Raw genomic sequence first — 15,298 nt, forward strand, 5'->3', positions numbered from 1 at the left:
TTCATCTCTTTACACCTCAAACCTATGATCTCTGTTAGAAAAGGCCAGAACCTTATCAGGTCATGATTCAGTCAGTTTGGGCTTCATCAAGTAACCTCCCATTCAATTAAGAGTATAGGGACAGACAATAGTTTAAAAGTAAAGAGTACTCAAGTCAAGAATTCACCTTTAACACATTTTTACTAAAGGAGCACTTAAGGTAAAAGGAACAAGTTTACAATGTAAAAAATAACTGATACATTACCAAGCCTGGGAGCCCCTGCTCCTCCAGCTTCAGCTAGACGTGATATCAGAGAGCCCCTCCTTGTCTGAGTTGCAGAAAATTTATAGCATCTTGATTTAGAGTACCTTTAATTAAATCATATTCTATTTTTACATTATATGATGCTTCATGAACACAAATGACTCACGAAGCGAAGCATCTGGATCCATGAGTGGTTCAAGATCAAAGGAGGGTATCCACATTATCAGAGACTTAGCCTTGAATGCCTGTAAAACTCTACTGATAATATTTTTATTAATTAAGCTATGATTTCTGTAAGAGCTATATAATATACTTGTATAAAGTCAAAAAATTAGAAAAGAGAGACTATTACTTGTCTCTAACTTGTTAATATAGTTTTTTCATTTTATTCTATTAGTTTAGCCATTACATCATGTTGATAACCATGCATTTGATTAGAACTATATTCAACCTTGCTACATTATTTATGACTTATTTATGATTAAAATAACAGCTGCAGCTCCATCCTGTTTTCACAGAGGACCAGGTGATTACATGTTATCTTATCTAAGAAGGTTGAGAGAATTCTGCTTTCTTGAAAATATTCACAGTTTTTTTTTTTTTTAACTGTTTAGCTTTTCCTTCAGAATAATCTTCTAATATAGGACTTGAAAGATATGAATCTTCTGTCCCTGTTGTTGTAGTAAGGACTTTCCACTTTTCATCATTTGGAAATTTTACTTGAGTGTTTTTAGGTAAAAGTTCTGTTAAATATGCTTCTATATCAGAAGGAATAACTGGCTCTTCACTATCAGAATAGAAAACATCAGGTGGCATATGAGAGAAGCATGGAGAGAAGGAATCAGTGTTCTCATCAGTTTCCTCAGTAGAGATATTATCCTGTGATAGGATACTTTGATTATATATGTAGAAAGAAAAGTGTGCCCAACAAAGGCTTAAAAAGAACAGGCATGAAACACAAATGGATCTTTTACAGCATTGTTGCATCTTCCTTTTCTTTGTGCAGATGCTGATATAACTGACCCTAATGATGAATGATTTTGTCACATTTCCATGTAAAGATTAACAAGGATTTGCCAGTAAGCCAAAGTGTCCCAAGGTATAGTCGCTTTTAAATATCCTGCACACCCAGACATCACAAAGGTCAATTATAAGGGTGCCAGTTCTAGTAAGTCTTTTCTTATCCTCTTCTCCATTTTTTCCTCTTTGGGCTGCCATCCAAAAGGGGCCTTAAGTCAAAGTCAAAGTGCTGTGGAAGGAGGATTAGAGGAAGGGAGAAGATAGCTACTATTCTTCCCTCTCCAAGGCATGCCTGATACCTGCCCTGGCTTTGGGAGAGGAGACAATTCTACTCTAAATCCGGTTCAGAGTATTGGTATTAAATGGGACAGCATGTTCTAATTTTTAAACCCAGAGTGTGTGTTGGACTTAATGTGGTTGTAGAACTGTTGGAGATCATGGGCCCTAGAAATTTTTAATCTAGGGCAGGGAAAAAATCTTCCACAACAGAACAAATTTTAAAGGGGTGGTAGGATTCAAAAGTAAAGATGCATTTTGATTACATCCCATGTATCACACTTGATTAACTTGTGTAGAAAAGAATCAGCAAGGCAAGGAATGGCATTTTCAATTGCATATCTAACAAGCTGAAATTCTGATTCTATGAGTTTGCTTATTTTAATTATTTTATATCAGTGAACTCATATATTTGTCCTTTTTGACTGTCTTATTTCACTCAACATAATGTCTTTAAGGTTGACTCATGTTATCACATGAATCAGAACTTCATTCTTTTTTAATCCTGAATAATATCCTATTGGATGTGTATATCACATTTTGCTTATTCATTCATCGGTTGATGGACAGTTGGTTTGCTTCCATTCTTGACAATTGTAAATAATGCTGCTATGAATATTGGTGTGAAAATATTTGAGTCCCTTCTTTCAGTTCTTTTGGGTATATATCTAGAGACCGGATTCCTGGGTCATATGGTAATTCTATACTTAACTTTCTGAGGAACTGCCAAACTGTTTTCCACAGTGGCTGCACCATTTTACATGTCTACCAGCAATGAATGAGTTTTCTTATTTCTCCACATCCTCTCCAATGCTTGTAATTGTCAGCTTTTTAATAGTAGCCATTCTAGTGGGTATGAAATGGTATCTTTGTGGATTTGCACTTCCTTAATAGCTAATGATGTTGAGCATCTTTTCATGTGCTTTTTAGCCATTTGTATATCCTCTTTGGAGAAATATCTATACAAGACTTTTGTCCATTTTTTTAATTGGGTAGTCTTTTTGTTGTTGAGTTGTAGGATTTCTGTATATACACTGGATATAAAACCTCTATTGGATATGTGGTTCCAATTTTTTTTTCCCATTGAATATGTTGTTTTTTCACTTTCATGGTAAAGTCCCATAATGCTCAAAAGTTTTAAATTTTGAGTATGTCCCGTTTATCTGTTTTTTCTTTTGTTTTTGTGCTTTGGGTGTAAAGTCTAAGAAACCACTGCCTAACCCAAGATCCTGAAAATGCTTCCCTACATTTTCTTTAGGAGTTTTATAGTACTGGTTCTTATATTTATGTCTTCTTTCCATTTTGAGTTAGTTTTTGTATATGGTGTGAGACAGGGGTCCTCTTTCATTCTTTTGCATATGAATATCCAGTTCTCCCAGCACCATTTGTTGAAAAGACTATTTTTTTTTCCCCAACTGAGTAGACTTGGCAGCCTTTTCAAAAATCAATTGGCCACAGATGTGAGGGTCTACTTCTGGGCTCTCAATTCAATTCCATTGGTCAGTATCTCTCCCTGTGCCAGTACCATGCTGTTTTAACCGCTGTAGCTTTGTAATATGCTGTAAAGTTAGGGAGCATATGTCCTCCAACTTTGTTCTTCTTTCTCAATACAATTTTGGCCACTCATGGTCCCTTATCCTTCCAAATAAATTGAATGGTTGGCTTCTCCATTTCTGCAAAATAAGCTGTTTCGATTGTGATAGAGTTAAATCTCTAAATCATTTTGGGTAGACTTGTCATCTTGACAATATTTAGTCTTCCAATTCATGAGACTAGAATGTCCTTCCAGTTATTTAATCTTTGATTTCTTTTGGCAAATTTTTTTTTTTTTTTGTTTTCTGTGTATAAGTTCTTTATATCCTTTGCTAAATTTATTCCAAGATAGTTGATTCCATTAGTTGCTATTATAAATGAAATTTTTAAAATTTCCTTCTGAGCTATATCATTACTAGTGTATAGAAACACTACTGATTTTTGTGTATTGATTTTGTACCTCACCACTTTGTTGAATTCATTTAATAGCTCCAGTAACTTTGTTATAGATTTTTTGGGACTTTCTTCATATAGGATCATATCATCTGCAAATAGTGAAAGTTTCACTTCTTTCTCTCCAATCTGGATGCCTTTTATTTCTTTTTCTTGATTAACTGCTCTGGCTAGGACTTCCAGTACAATACTGAATAACAGTGGAGACAGTGGGCATCCTTGTCTTGTTCCAGATCTTAGAAGGAAAGCTTTCACTATTTCACCATGGAGTATGATGTTAGCAGTGGGTTTTTCATATATGCCCTTTTTCATGTTAAGGAGGTTTCCTTGTATTCCTATTTTTGCAAGAGTTTTTTTTTTTTTAATCAAGAAAGGATGCTGGGTTTTATCTAATATCTTTTTTTGTGTGTCAATTGAGATGATCATTTTTTCCCTTTGTTTTGTTAATGTCATGTATTACATTAATTGATTTTCTTATGTTGACCAACCCTTGCATAGCTGGGATAAACCCCATTTGATCTTGGTATATAATTCTTTTAATGTGCCATTGGATTCTATTTGCTAGTATTTTGTTGAGAATGCTTGCATCTGTATTCATAAAAGATATTTATCTTTAATTTTTTTCTGGTGGTATTTTTATCTGACTTTTGTATGAGGGTAATTTTGGTCCCCTGGAATGAATTAGAGAATGTCCTTCTCTTCAATAATTTTGCAAGAGTTTGAGCAGAATTGGAATTAAGTCATATTGTAATGTTTGCTAAAATTCAACTGTGAAGCCATCTGGTCCTGGACTTTTCTTTTTGGGGAGATTTTTGATGACTGATTCTGTCTCTATTTGTATTTGGTCTGTTGAGATCTTTTATTACTTCTGGAGTCAGTGTAGGTTGTGTGCTTCTAGGTATTTGTCCATTTCATCTAGATTGTTTAAATAGTTGGTATACTGTTGTTCATAGTATACTCTTATGATCCTTTTTATTTCTGTGGGCTCAGTAGTAATGTGCTCCCTCTCATTTCTGATTTTATTTATTTGTGACTTCTCTCTTTTCTTCTTTGTCAGTCCAGCTAAAGGTTTGTCAATTTTATTGATCTTTTCAAAGAACCAATGCTTGGTTTGGTTAATGCTTTCTATTGTTTTTTTTTTTTTTTAATTCTCTATTTCCTTTATTTCTGCTCTAATCTTTACTATTTCTTTCTTTCTGCTTGCTTTGGGTTTAGTTTTCTTTTTTTTTTTTTTTTTTTTTCTTTTTTTTCCTAGTTCTTCCAGGTGTGCAGTTAGGTTTTTTGATTTTAGCTTTCTTGTTTTTTTAATGTAAGCATTTAGGACTTAATTTCCCTCTCAGCACTGCCTTCACTGCATCCCATAAGTTTTGATATGCTGTGCTGTAATTTTCATTCATATCCAGACGTTTACTCATCTCCCTTGTAATTTCTTCTTTGACCCATTGATTGTTTGAGTGTGTTATTAAACTTCCATCTATTTGTTGATTTTCCAGTTCTCTGCTTGTTATTGATTTCCAGGCTCATTCCATTATGGTCAGAGAAGATGTTTGATATAATTTCAAGCTTTTAAAATTTATTGAGACTTTTTTTGTGACCTAACAAGTGATCTATCCTGGGGAATGATCCATGTGCACTTCAAAATAATGTATATTCTGCTGTTTTCAGGTGCAGTGTTCTGCCAATGTCTGTTAGGTCTAGCTCATTTGTCATATTACTCAAGTTCTCTGTTTCCTTATTGATCTTCTGTCTTGTGTCAATGTTCCATCTATTGATGAGAGTGGTGTATTAAAGTCTCCAACAATTATTGTAGAGGTATCTATTTCTCCCTTCAGTTTTGCCAGTGTTTGCCTATTGTGTTTTGGGGTAATGTGGTTAGGTGCATAAATATTTAAGATTGTTATTTTTTTCTTCATAGATTGACCCTTTATTAATATATAGTTTCCTTCTTTGTCTCGTAAAAACTTTTGACTTACTGTCTCTTTTGTCTGATATTAGTATATTAGCTCTATTTTGGCTACTTTTGCATTGAGTATCTTTTTTCCATCCTTTCACTTTCAACCTATTTGTGTCCTTGGGTCTAAGGTGAACCTCTTGTAAACAACATATAGTTGGATCATGTTTTTGTTGCTGTTGTTTTTTTTTGTTTTTAATCCATTCTGCCAATCTGTGTCTTTTGATTAGGGAACTCAATCCATTAACATTCTGTGTTATTAATGTAAAGGCAATACTTACTTCAGCCATTTTGTCCTTTGGTTTTTATATTTCATATCTTTTTTGTCTCTCTTTTCTTCATTATAGCCTCCTTTTCTGTATAGTTGATCTTTCGTGATGTATCTATCTGATCCCTTTCTCATTTCTTTTTCTGAATGTTTTATAAAGACTTTCTTTGTGGTTACCCTGGGGTATGTATGACACAACTTACATTCTATGATCTACTAATTTGAAGATACCAACTTAGTTAGCTTTAATAGTATACATGTTTTCTGCTCCCATATTGCTCCATTACTCTTATTTATTTCGTTTTTGTCCCATTTTACCTCTTTATTTTCATGATCAGGAAATATGACTTTTTGCTTTTCAATATTATTCTCTTATAGGAATTAAAGACTTATTTATTGAGGCTACAGTACTCTTGGGTTTGGCATTTACCCTCTTAATTACCTGTACTGAACATCTTCACTTCTTCACACTACTCCAAGCCACTCTTTCGTGTCTTTTCCATTCAACCTGCAGAATTCCCTTTAGTAATTCTTGTAGGATAGGTCTTTTGTTGACAACTCTCTCAGTTTTTATTTATCTAGGAATATTTTAAACCCTCTTTCATTTTTGGAGGACAGTTTTGCCAGATAAAGAATTTGTGGCTGGCAATTTTCCTCGTATAGTACTTTATTTTTTTATTTTTTAATGCAATTTTATTGAGCTATGATCACATGACATAGTCATTCCAAGTGTACAATCAGTTGTTCACTGTATCATCATATAGTTGTGCATTCATCACCACAATCAATCTTTGAACATTTTCGTTACTCCAAAAAATAAAATAAAAATTAAAATAGAAAAGAACATTCAAAACATCCCATTCCCTTCCTCCCCCCATTGTACATTTACTTTTTTTTTTTGAAATAAAAGAAAATATTTTTCATTAATGAATAATTCAAGTGACATAATTTTACCATTACAATCAGTTGCCCCTGGGTACCCTCATACAGCTGTGCATCCATCACCACACTTAATTTCTGTTCAACTTTTAGAAACTTTTCATTACTCCAGACAAGAAATAAAGTGAAAGATGAAAAAAGAAAAAAAGAAAAGGAAACTCGGATCCTCCCTATCCCCAACCAACCCCCCTCAATTGTTGACTCGTAGTGTTGGTATAGTACATTTGTTACTGTCCATGAAAAGATGCTGAAATACTACTAACTGCAGTATACAGCCTGCAATAGGTATATATTTTCTCCCTATATACCCCTCTATTATTAACTTCGAATTGTGTTGTCATACATTTGTTCTGGTTCATGGAAGTGATTTCCAGTATTTGCACAGTTAATCATGGACACTGCCCACCATAGGATTCAGTTTTATACATTCCCATCTTTCGATCTCCAGCCTTCCCTCTGGTGACATATATGACCTTGAGCTTCCCCTTTCCATTTCATTCACATGCCATTTGGCACTGTTAGTCCTTCTCACATCTTGCTACCGACACGTCTGTTCATTTCCAAACATCCAAGTTCATCCTAGTTGAACATTCCACTCATATTAAGCAATTGCTCCATTCTTAAGCCTCGTCCTATATCCTGGTATGTTATATTTCATGTCTATGAGTTTACATATTATAATTAGTTCCTATCAGTGAGACTCTGCAATAATTGTCCTTATGTGTCTGGCTTATTTCACTCAGTATATTGCCCTCAAGGTTTTGTCATCAACCCATTTTTTTTTCTTTTAATATGGTTTTGTTCACTCACCATACATTCCATCCTAAGTAAATAATCGATGGTTCTCTGTATGGTCATATATTTATGTGTTCACCACCTTCACCACTATCTATGTAAGGGCATCTACATTTCTTTCACAAGGCAGGAGGGAGAGTCAAAGAAGGTAGAGAGGCAAAAGAAAGAGGAAAAAAAATGACAGCTAAGAAGCAGCAAAAGGAAAAATAACCTCAAATCAAAACAGAGCAATGAATCAGACAACACCACCAATGTCAAGTGTCCAACATGTCTCCCCTATCCCCCCCGCTTATCTACATTTACCTTGGTATATCTTGTCAGATCAGAGGAAGCATAACACAATGATTCTATTAGTTACAGTCTCTAGTTTATGTTGATTGCATCCCTCCCCCAATGCCTCCCCACCTCTAACACCCTGCAAGGTTGACATTTGCCCATTCTCCCTCATAACAGAACATATGTGTACATTTTATCACAACCATTGAACACTCTAGATTTCATCAAGTTACACAGTCCCAGTCTTTATCTTTCCTCCTTTCTGGTATCTCACATGCTCCCAACCTTCCTCTCCCAACCATATTTATGGTTATCTTTGTTCAGTGTACTTTCATTGTTGTGCCACCATCTCCCAAAATTGTGTTCCAAACCACGCACTCCTGTCTTCCATCATTCCGTAGTGCTCCCTTTAGTATTTCCTGTAGGGTGGATGTCTTGTTCACAAAGTCTCTCATTGTCTGTTTGTCGGAAAATATTTTGAGCTCTCCCTCATATTTGAAGGACAGCTTTGCTGGATATAGGATTCTTGGTTGGTGGTTTTTCTCTTTCAGTATCCCAAATATATCACACCACTTCCTTCTTGCCTTCATGGTTTCTGCTGAGAGATCCACACATAGTGTTTTTAAGCTTCCTTTGTATGTGATGGATTGCTTTTCTCTTGCTGCTTCCAGGATTCGCTCTTTGTCTTTGACCTTTGATAATCTGATTAAGTGTCTTGGTGTAGGCCTATTCATATCTCTTCTGTTTGGAGTACGCTGCGCTTCTTGGATCTGTAATTTTATGTCTTTCATAAGAGATGGGAAATTTTCATTAATTATTTCCTCTATCATTGCTTCTGCCCCCTTTTCCTTCTCTTCTCCTTCTGGGACACCAATGATACATACATTGTTGAACTTTGTTTCATCCTTAAGTTCCCGGAGACGTTGCTTATATTTTTTCATTCTTTTCTCCATCTGCTCCTTTGCATGTAGGCTTTCAGGTGTTTTGTTCTCCAGTTCCTGAGTGTTTTCTTCTGCCTCTTGAGATCTGCTGTTGTATGTTTCCATTGTGTCTTTCATCTCTTGTGTTGTGCTTTTCGTTTCCATAGATTCTACTAGTTGTTTTTTTGAACTTTTGATTTCTGCCTTATATATGCCCAGTGTTTTCCTTACAGCCTCTATCTCTTTTGCAATATCTTCTCTAAACTTTTTGAACTGATTTAGCATTAGTTGTTTAAATTCCTGTATCTCATTTGAAGTGTACGTTTGTTCCTTTGGACCATAACTTTGTTCCTCTTAGTGTAGGTTGTAATCCTCTGTTGTCTAGGCATGGTTTCCTTGGTTATCCACATCAGGCTTTCCCAGACCAGAACAGGCTCAGGTCCCAGAGGGAAGAAAGATTCAGTATCTGGTTTCCTTGAGGGTGTGTCTTAGAAAATTGCTCCACCCTGTGATGCCTCAGGTCACCGTGCTTTTCTGCCCAGCAGGTGATGCCTGTTAGCCTATAATTCTTGACTGGTGTGAGGAGGTATGGCCATGTTCCCCCAGGCTCTGGGGTCTGGTTCTGAATGGAAAGGGCCCCACCCCTTTCCTCTTAGAGAAGACAGACCCCCCAGGTGGAGGTCATTAGCATTTCAATGGTCTCTCTCTCTGCTTGTGCTATCCCCACCCTTCTCTGAGTCACAGTCCTGGGAACTGGAAATTACTGGGGCTTTCTCCACTGAGCCAAAAAACAAACAGATAGTCCCCTTCAGACCCAGTCCAAGTGACCCTTTGGCTTTCCAAGGTCAGTCGTCACCCAAAGCCTCTGTCTGTTTTTGGGGGATTTGTACCTGTAGTGAGCAGTTCACACTCACTACTTAAAACCCCAGTTGGAGCTCAGCTGAGCTATATTCGCTTGCTGGGAGAGAGCTTCTCTCTGGCATCACCAGGCTATGGGGGAGGGGGGTCTCACAACTTGGATCCGCAGGTTTTACTTACAGATTTTATGCTGTGATCTTGGGCATTCCTCCGAATTCAGGTTGGCGTATGATGAGTGGATGGTCTCGTTTGTTCCCCCGCAGTTATTCTCAATTATTTACTAGTTGTTTCTGGTTTTTTTCTAGTTGTTCCAGGGGGACTACTTAGCTTCCACTCCTCTCTATGCCACCATCTTCCCTCCTCCTCTTGTACAGTACTTTAAATATATCATACCATTGCCTTCTTGCCTCCATGGTTTCTGAAGAGAAATTGGCACTTAGCCTTATTGAGGATCCCTTGTATTTGATGAATCACTTTTCTCTTGCTGCTTTCAGAATTCTCTGTTTATCTTTGGTGTTTGACATTCTGATTAGTATATGTCTCAGAGTAGGTCTATTAGATTATTCTATTTGGAGTACTTGTGGTTCTTAAACATTTATATTTATGTCTTTCATAAGAGTTGAGACATTTTCAGCTGTTATTTCCTCAAATATTCTTTTTGCCCCTTATCCCTTGTCTTTTCCTTCTGGAACACCCATGGCACATATGTTTGCATACTTTGTGTTGTCACTCAAATACCCAAGACGCCGGTCAATTGTTTCCATTCTTTTCTCTATCCATTCTTCTGATTGTATTATTTTGATTGTCCTGTCTTCTAGTTCACTGATTCATTCTTCTGCCTATTCAAATCTGCTGATGTATTCCTCTCATGTATTTTAAATCCCCATTATATGACTTTCATTCCCATCATTTCTGTTATGCTTTTTTTAAACTTTCAAATTCCTTTCTATGCTTGTACATTGTCTTTTTAATATACTTTAGCTCTGTATCCACCATTTGTTTATTTCTATCCAAATTTTCCTTCATCTCGTTGAAGTGTTTTAGGAGATTTGTGTGAACTTTTTTGATTAACTGCTCCAAATTCTGCATCTCCTGTGAAGTCTTAATTTGTTCCTTTCACTGAGCCATATTTTATTGTTTCTTAGTATGGCTTGTAACTTTTTGCTGATATCTGGGCCTCTGATTTTCTTGATGTGTTAACCCTGAATTTCAGTTTCTTCTTCTTGCCTAGGGTTTTATTGCTGATTTGCTTTGTGTTAAGTCTCTTCTTTGAGGCTTGGGCTGACTTCTTCTGGTCCTTTAGAGTAGTCTGTGTTTAACTGTTCAGATTTTCTCAGTTATTCTGCATGTGATTCTTGCCCTGGATATGTGGTATAATTTTTAAGATTGCTATTTTGGGGTGCAGTTGTTTCACTTCAAAGAAAAAAAAACTTTCTTCTGTTCCTTCTCTGGAAATCTTGATCTGCTCTCTTTGTTGTTGTGTGGAATTTTCTCCCCAGATCTTATGACTTGTTTAAATTCTCTCTCTCACTAAGTGTCCCCTTTTTGGGGACCCAACCTGTCTTGCAGCAGTTCAGCTTCTCCACCACCCCTTTTGTTTTTTCCTGTGTGGCTTTTCTGCCTTCAGTTTCCTACTCATGAGGTTTTCCCACCCTAGGGAGCCAGATGGATTCAATCCAGAAAGTTCTCTTGTATGTATGGGTTGTACAGCCAAGAGAGACTGGATTGAGTGTACACACCTCTTGCTAATGGTTCTACCTTGGTCTCCCCCTCTCTCTCTTTCTTTATTTTTTCCTGGGGACCTTTTGTAGGTGACATTCCTCAGTGGCTTGTGTTCCTCCCTCGGTCTTTGCTGACTTGAGTCCCTGAGCCCTGGGTATGTGTGAGCTTCTAACTTGCTGCTATGAGGGCTCCACAGTCTGCATCCATGACAGGAGGGACATGGGCCATGCTTCCTCTGTGTGACCCTCAAGCTTCACAGGGCTGAATAATGGAGAGGATTTTGAATTGGCAGTTCTGGGATGGCAGTCTGCAACCTGTTTTTTGGTGTTTGTTTTCTTTTTTCTTTGAGTCAGCATTTGTGGAGTCCTTCTCCTGTCTATCATACTCCAGAGATCCAGGCAAGTGGTATTGGTCCTTTTATTATTTGAATTTGAGAGGAGAGTTTTCCAGGGGATCTCTTATATCACCATGTTGAAGACATCACTCCATATAGTTTTTGAATTAAGTTCTTATGTAGCCAATGCCAGTAAAGTGGACCCATAAAAACATTATCATATCACATGAGGCTGAATGGTTTAGGAAGATTCCAAATTGTCATAACAGATTTTTAAATTCAATGCATAATTCTTTATGCAATCTAAGCTCCTTTGTAGAAGAGAGTGAGATAAATTTATATACAAATACATCAACTATATGTACATTATGATAGCATTTACATAGATTTTAAATGCACAAAATAATATATATTGTTTATGATTATAATAAGAGAAATAAAAATAGACCAAACTTCTGGTAATGATTGTCTGACTATATCTGGGAGGTAGGGAGTCAGCTGGGAGGGAAATGGGACTAGGGGATATTTTCACAGAAGACTCTGACTTTGTAATTTTTTCTTTCTTCTATTGCAAATTAGGAACCTTAAAGAAAAGTAACAAAATGCTAACAATTCATTCTAGATCATAGATCATGGATGTTTGTTGCATTATTCTTTAAACTTATCTGTATTGTTAAATATCTCAAAAGAGCCAAATATCTGAAGGCACTATGAGAAATAGTGTATAAGGTGTGCTTATATTCTGGAGAATTTTATAACCTAAGATGAACAAGTCTGCCTGAGGTGGGATGGATAGGTGTCACATAAAGACCAGAAAAGAATGGGGCACTGGACTGTACACCCATGAGGCTTGGTCCCCGTTCATATAATTGTGTCCCTAGGACCTTGCACAGCATTAAATACACAGTAGGGCCTCGATAAGCATATATTGCTATGATATGAGGTCAGAAATCTAAAGAGAAAGATGGACTTAGTTAATCCTTACACAGTTTATTAATTGCCATAGCAAGCATATAATCTGGTATCATAAGGTTCGGGGGGTACATGATGAACTACAGTCCTAGTCCATAGCGATTTAGGAACCTGTGAAAGTTGAAAAGGATAATTAAGGAATTTTCTATAAATAAGAGACCCATAATGTATTCCAGACTCACCCAGCAACTTTGCATATCACTCCTGCTAGAACCAAAAATCTCTTTCTCTCTCTCTTTCTCTCTGTGACCCTGATAAGTGATCCCTCTCGGGAAGAAATGTAGTGAAAGGTATTACCTGAGCTTCATTTGTATTGGAAACATCCACAGTGATTTTTATAAAAGTGAGGATTTCTGAACACATTCCAGACCAATCACATCAGACCTGCAGTAGGTTGGCCCTGGACAATGTATTTTAATTAACTTCAGGTGCTTCTTATTGAGACCATTATGGAATGGTGGCTTGATGGTAATATCTGGCATGAAGAATTAGAATGGTATGGCCTCAAACTCTTGAATAATCAGGCTATATTTCAGGAAGAATGGAACAGAAGTCTTATACAATGAAATAATGTAATCACTGATTGATTCCTTTGTTTATTTATTCATTCAACAAATATTAACTGCATGCCCACAATATGTTTGGCATTCTGTTATGTACTAGGCAAACAAAGATAAGTAAGCCAGTTTAATTGGGAGACAAATCAATGGACTATAATATAACCTGATAAATACTGCAATTGAAACAGAAACCAAATGCTTCATGGTTACTGAAAAGAAAGCTACTAGTTCAATGTTGGTTGGTTATTTGGAGAAGAGTTTTAGAGGAGGTGAGAATTGAACTGAGTGTTGAAGAGTTTTCTAGGAAAAATATTTCAGGCAAAGATAATAGAGGTATTAGAACGTGAAGTATTGTGGGCAACCATGAAATATAATTGATCAGTTGTTCTGAACATTACCTTCTGGATTGCTATCATCATCCTAGTTATGGTGCTATAAAGTTATTATCCTGATTGTGAGGCTCTATGTATGTAGTGAGGAAATGAAGAGACCAATGATTATGAAAATGAATATCATCTAGTTCAGTCATAGAGAAGGAGTTTATTTCAAGAAGTTTATTAAAATATTATGAAATTTTTCTTGTCACATTTTCAGAACAAATCTGAAATATGCATTTTTCCTGGCTGTGCTAATTAGATTACATAGTTTAGATTTAATTAGGCTGGCAGGAGTATAATAGAACTTCTGCATTTGTTCAATAAATGAATGTTTTAGTCAATAGATTGTTCTTTAACAGAGTGTTTGCTTATGATGCTCTTTATATCAGTGATTAATCCAATCTAACATCCTAATGGAGAGGTCTGTTTTGTTTCCAGCTAATGTGATAAACACTAACAGTTCAGCATCAACACCTTAATTATACACACTGAAGGCTAATATTAGACAAATTGTATTTTGTTGACTACCTTTGGTTCAGTGGACTTCAGCAATTGAAATAAGCTCCTTAAAGACAAATAAATGTTGCACCTGCAATGTGCACAAACACTATTTGCCATTGAATTGTACAGAGACTTTTTGCAGAATCATTCAGGATAGCAAGGGCTGTAGATAAGGGTACGGTTAACCTTTACTGCTATATGTGTGTCAGGCACTTAATATTATTATTCATTTTTATTATATGTTATCATTTTTATATTATGAAGTCTTATGATTTGGGGGTTGAGTAGGGTCTTCTTCCTTTACAGTATAAGTTCATCATCCTTGAATGTTATTTTTCCACACATCCTCCTATGTAATATATAATCTATGTAATATCATCAGAGAGACTGATCAGAAGGGAAGATTATTTTCTGTAATGAAGTAGTAAGTACACAGAGGACATGTTAAATGTTTAAAAAGCAAATTATGAACTAAATGAGGAAACTAAGCTTAATATATACACTTTAGGAAATTAGGGTAGGTTGCTAAGAAATGTCAGAGTAAGAAAAATAATTAATGAAGGCGCAGGAGATATCTAGTCTTTTTTTTCAATCCAATTCACAGAGACAGCATCTCTTTCACAAAATTATAAAAACATTTTAGGCTTTTTAGGATCTCCTAATAAAACAGTTACTGGTAAACTACAGAAGCTAACAATTTTTCTTGTAAAAGAGGTGTGATTGTCCATGATAAATGTCCTCAAACAATTTTTTAAAAGGACCATTTTAACCAGTTCAAAACATTTTGTTGAGTTTTCATTGTGTATTCACCCTTGTGATATGGAGGGGAAGGTCATATATTTGGCTGCAGGGAACTCATAAAAAATAAGCCAATCCTTACAATAATAGCAACAACATTTTAATAAACGATGAATATACCAAGCTTTGTTTCAAACAGTTTACATATTATGTCATTTCAGCCTCACAATAATCCCAATATAGAAACTATTATTAATTCCACCTTGCAAATGAGAAACACAAAAGCAGAGCAAGGATGAGGACACTTGCCCCAAATCATATAACCAGTATGAGGCACAACTGAGAATTGAGCTAGGAAATGTCTGCCCCTTTAACCCATGCAGTTCACCATTTTGCTATTCAGTCTCCTCCCAGTATGTAGGGTTAACAGCTGTGATGGAGGAGTTTGCAGTGTAATGAGGCTTCTTAGAAAAGAGACAGAGGAAATGGCATGGAAGTATAAAATAAATGAGAATTGAAGGTGAACTGAAAGTAGTTCAGTATGGCTTAAGCATAGTCTGT

Source organism: Choloepus didactylus, chromosome 10 (assembly GCF_015220235.1).
Source record: "Choloepus didactylus isolate mChoDid1 chromosome 10, mChoDid1.pri, whole genome shotgun sequence".
Classification (NCBI taxonomy): domain Eukaryota; kingdom Metazoa; phylum Chordata; class Mammalia; order Pilosa; family Megalonychidae; genus Choloepus; species Choloepus didactylus.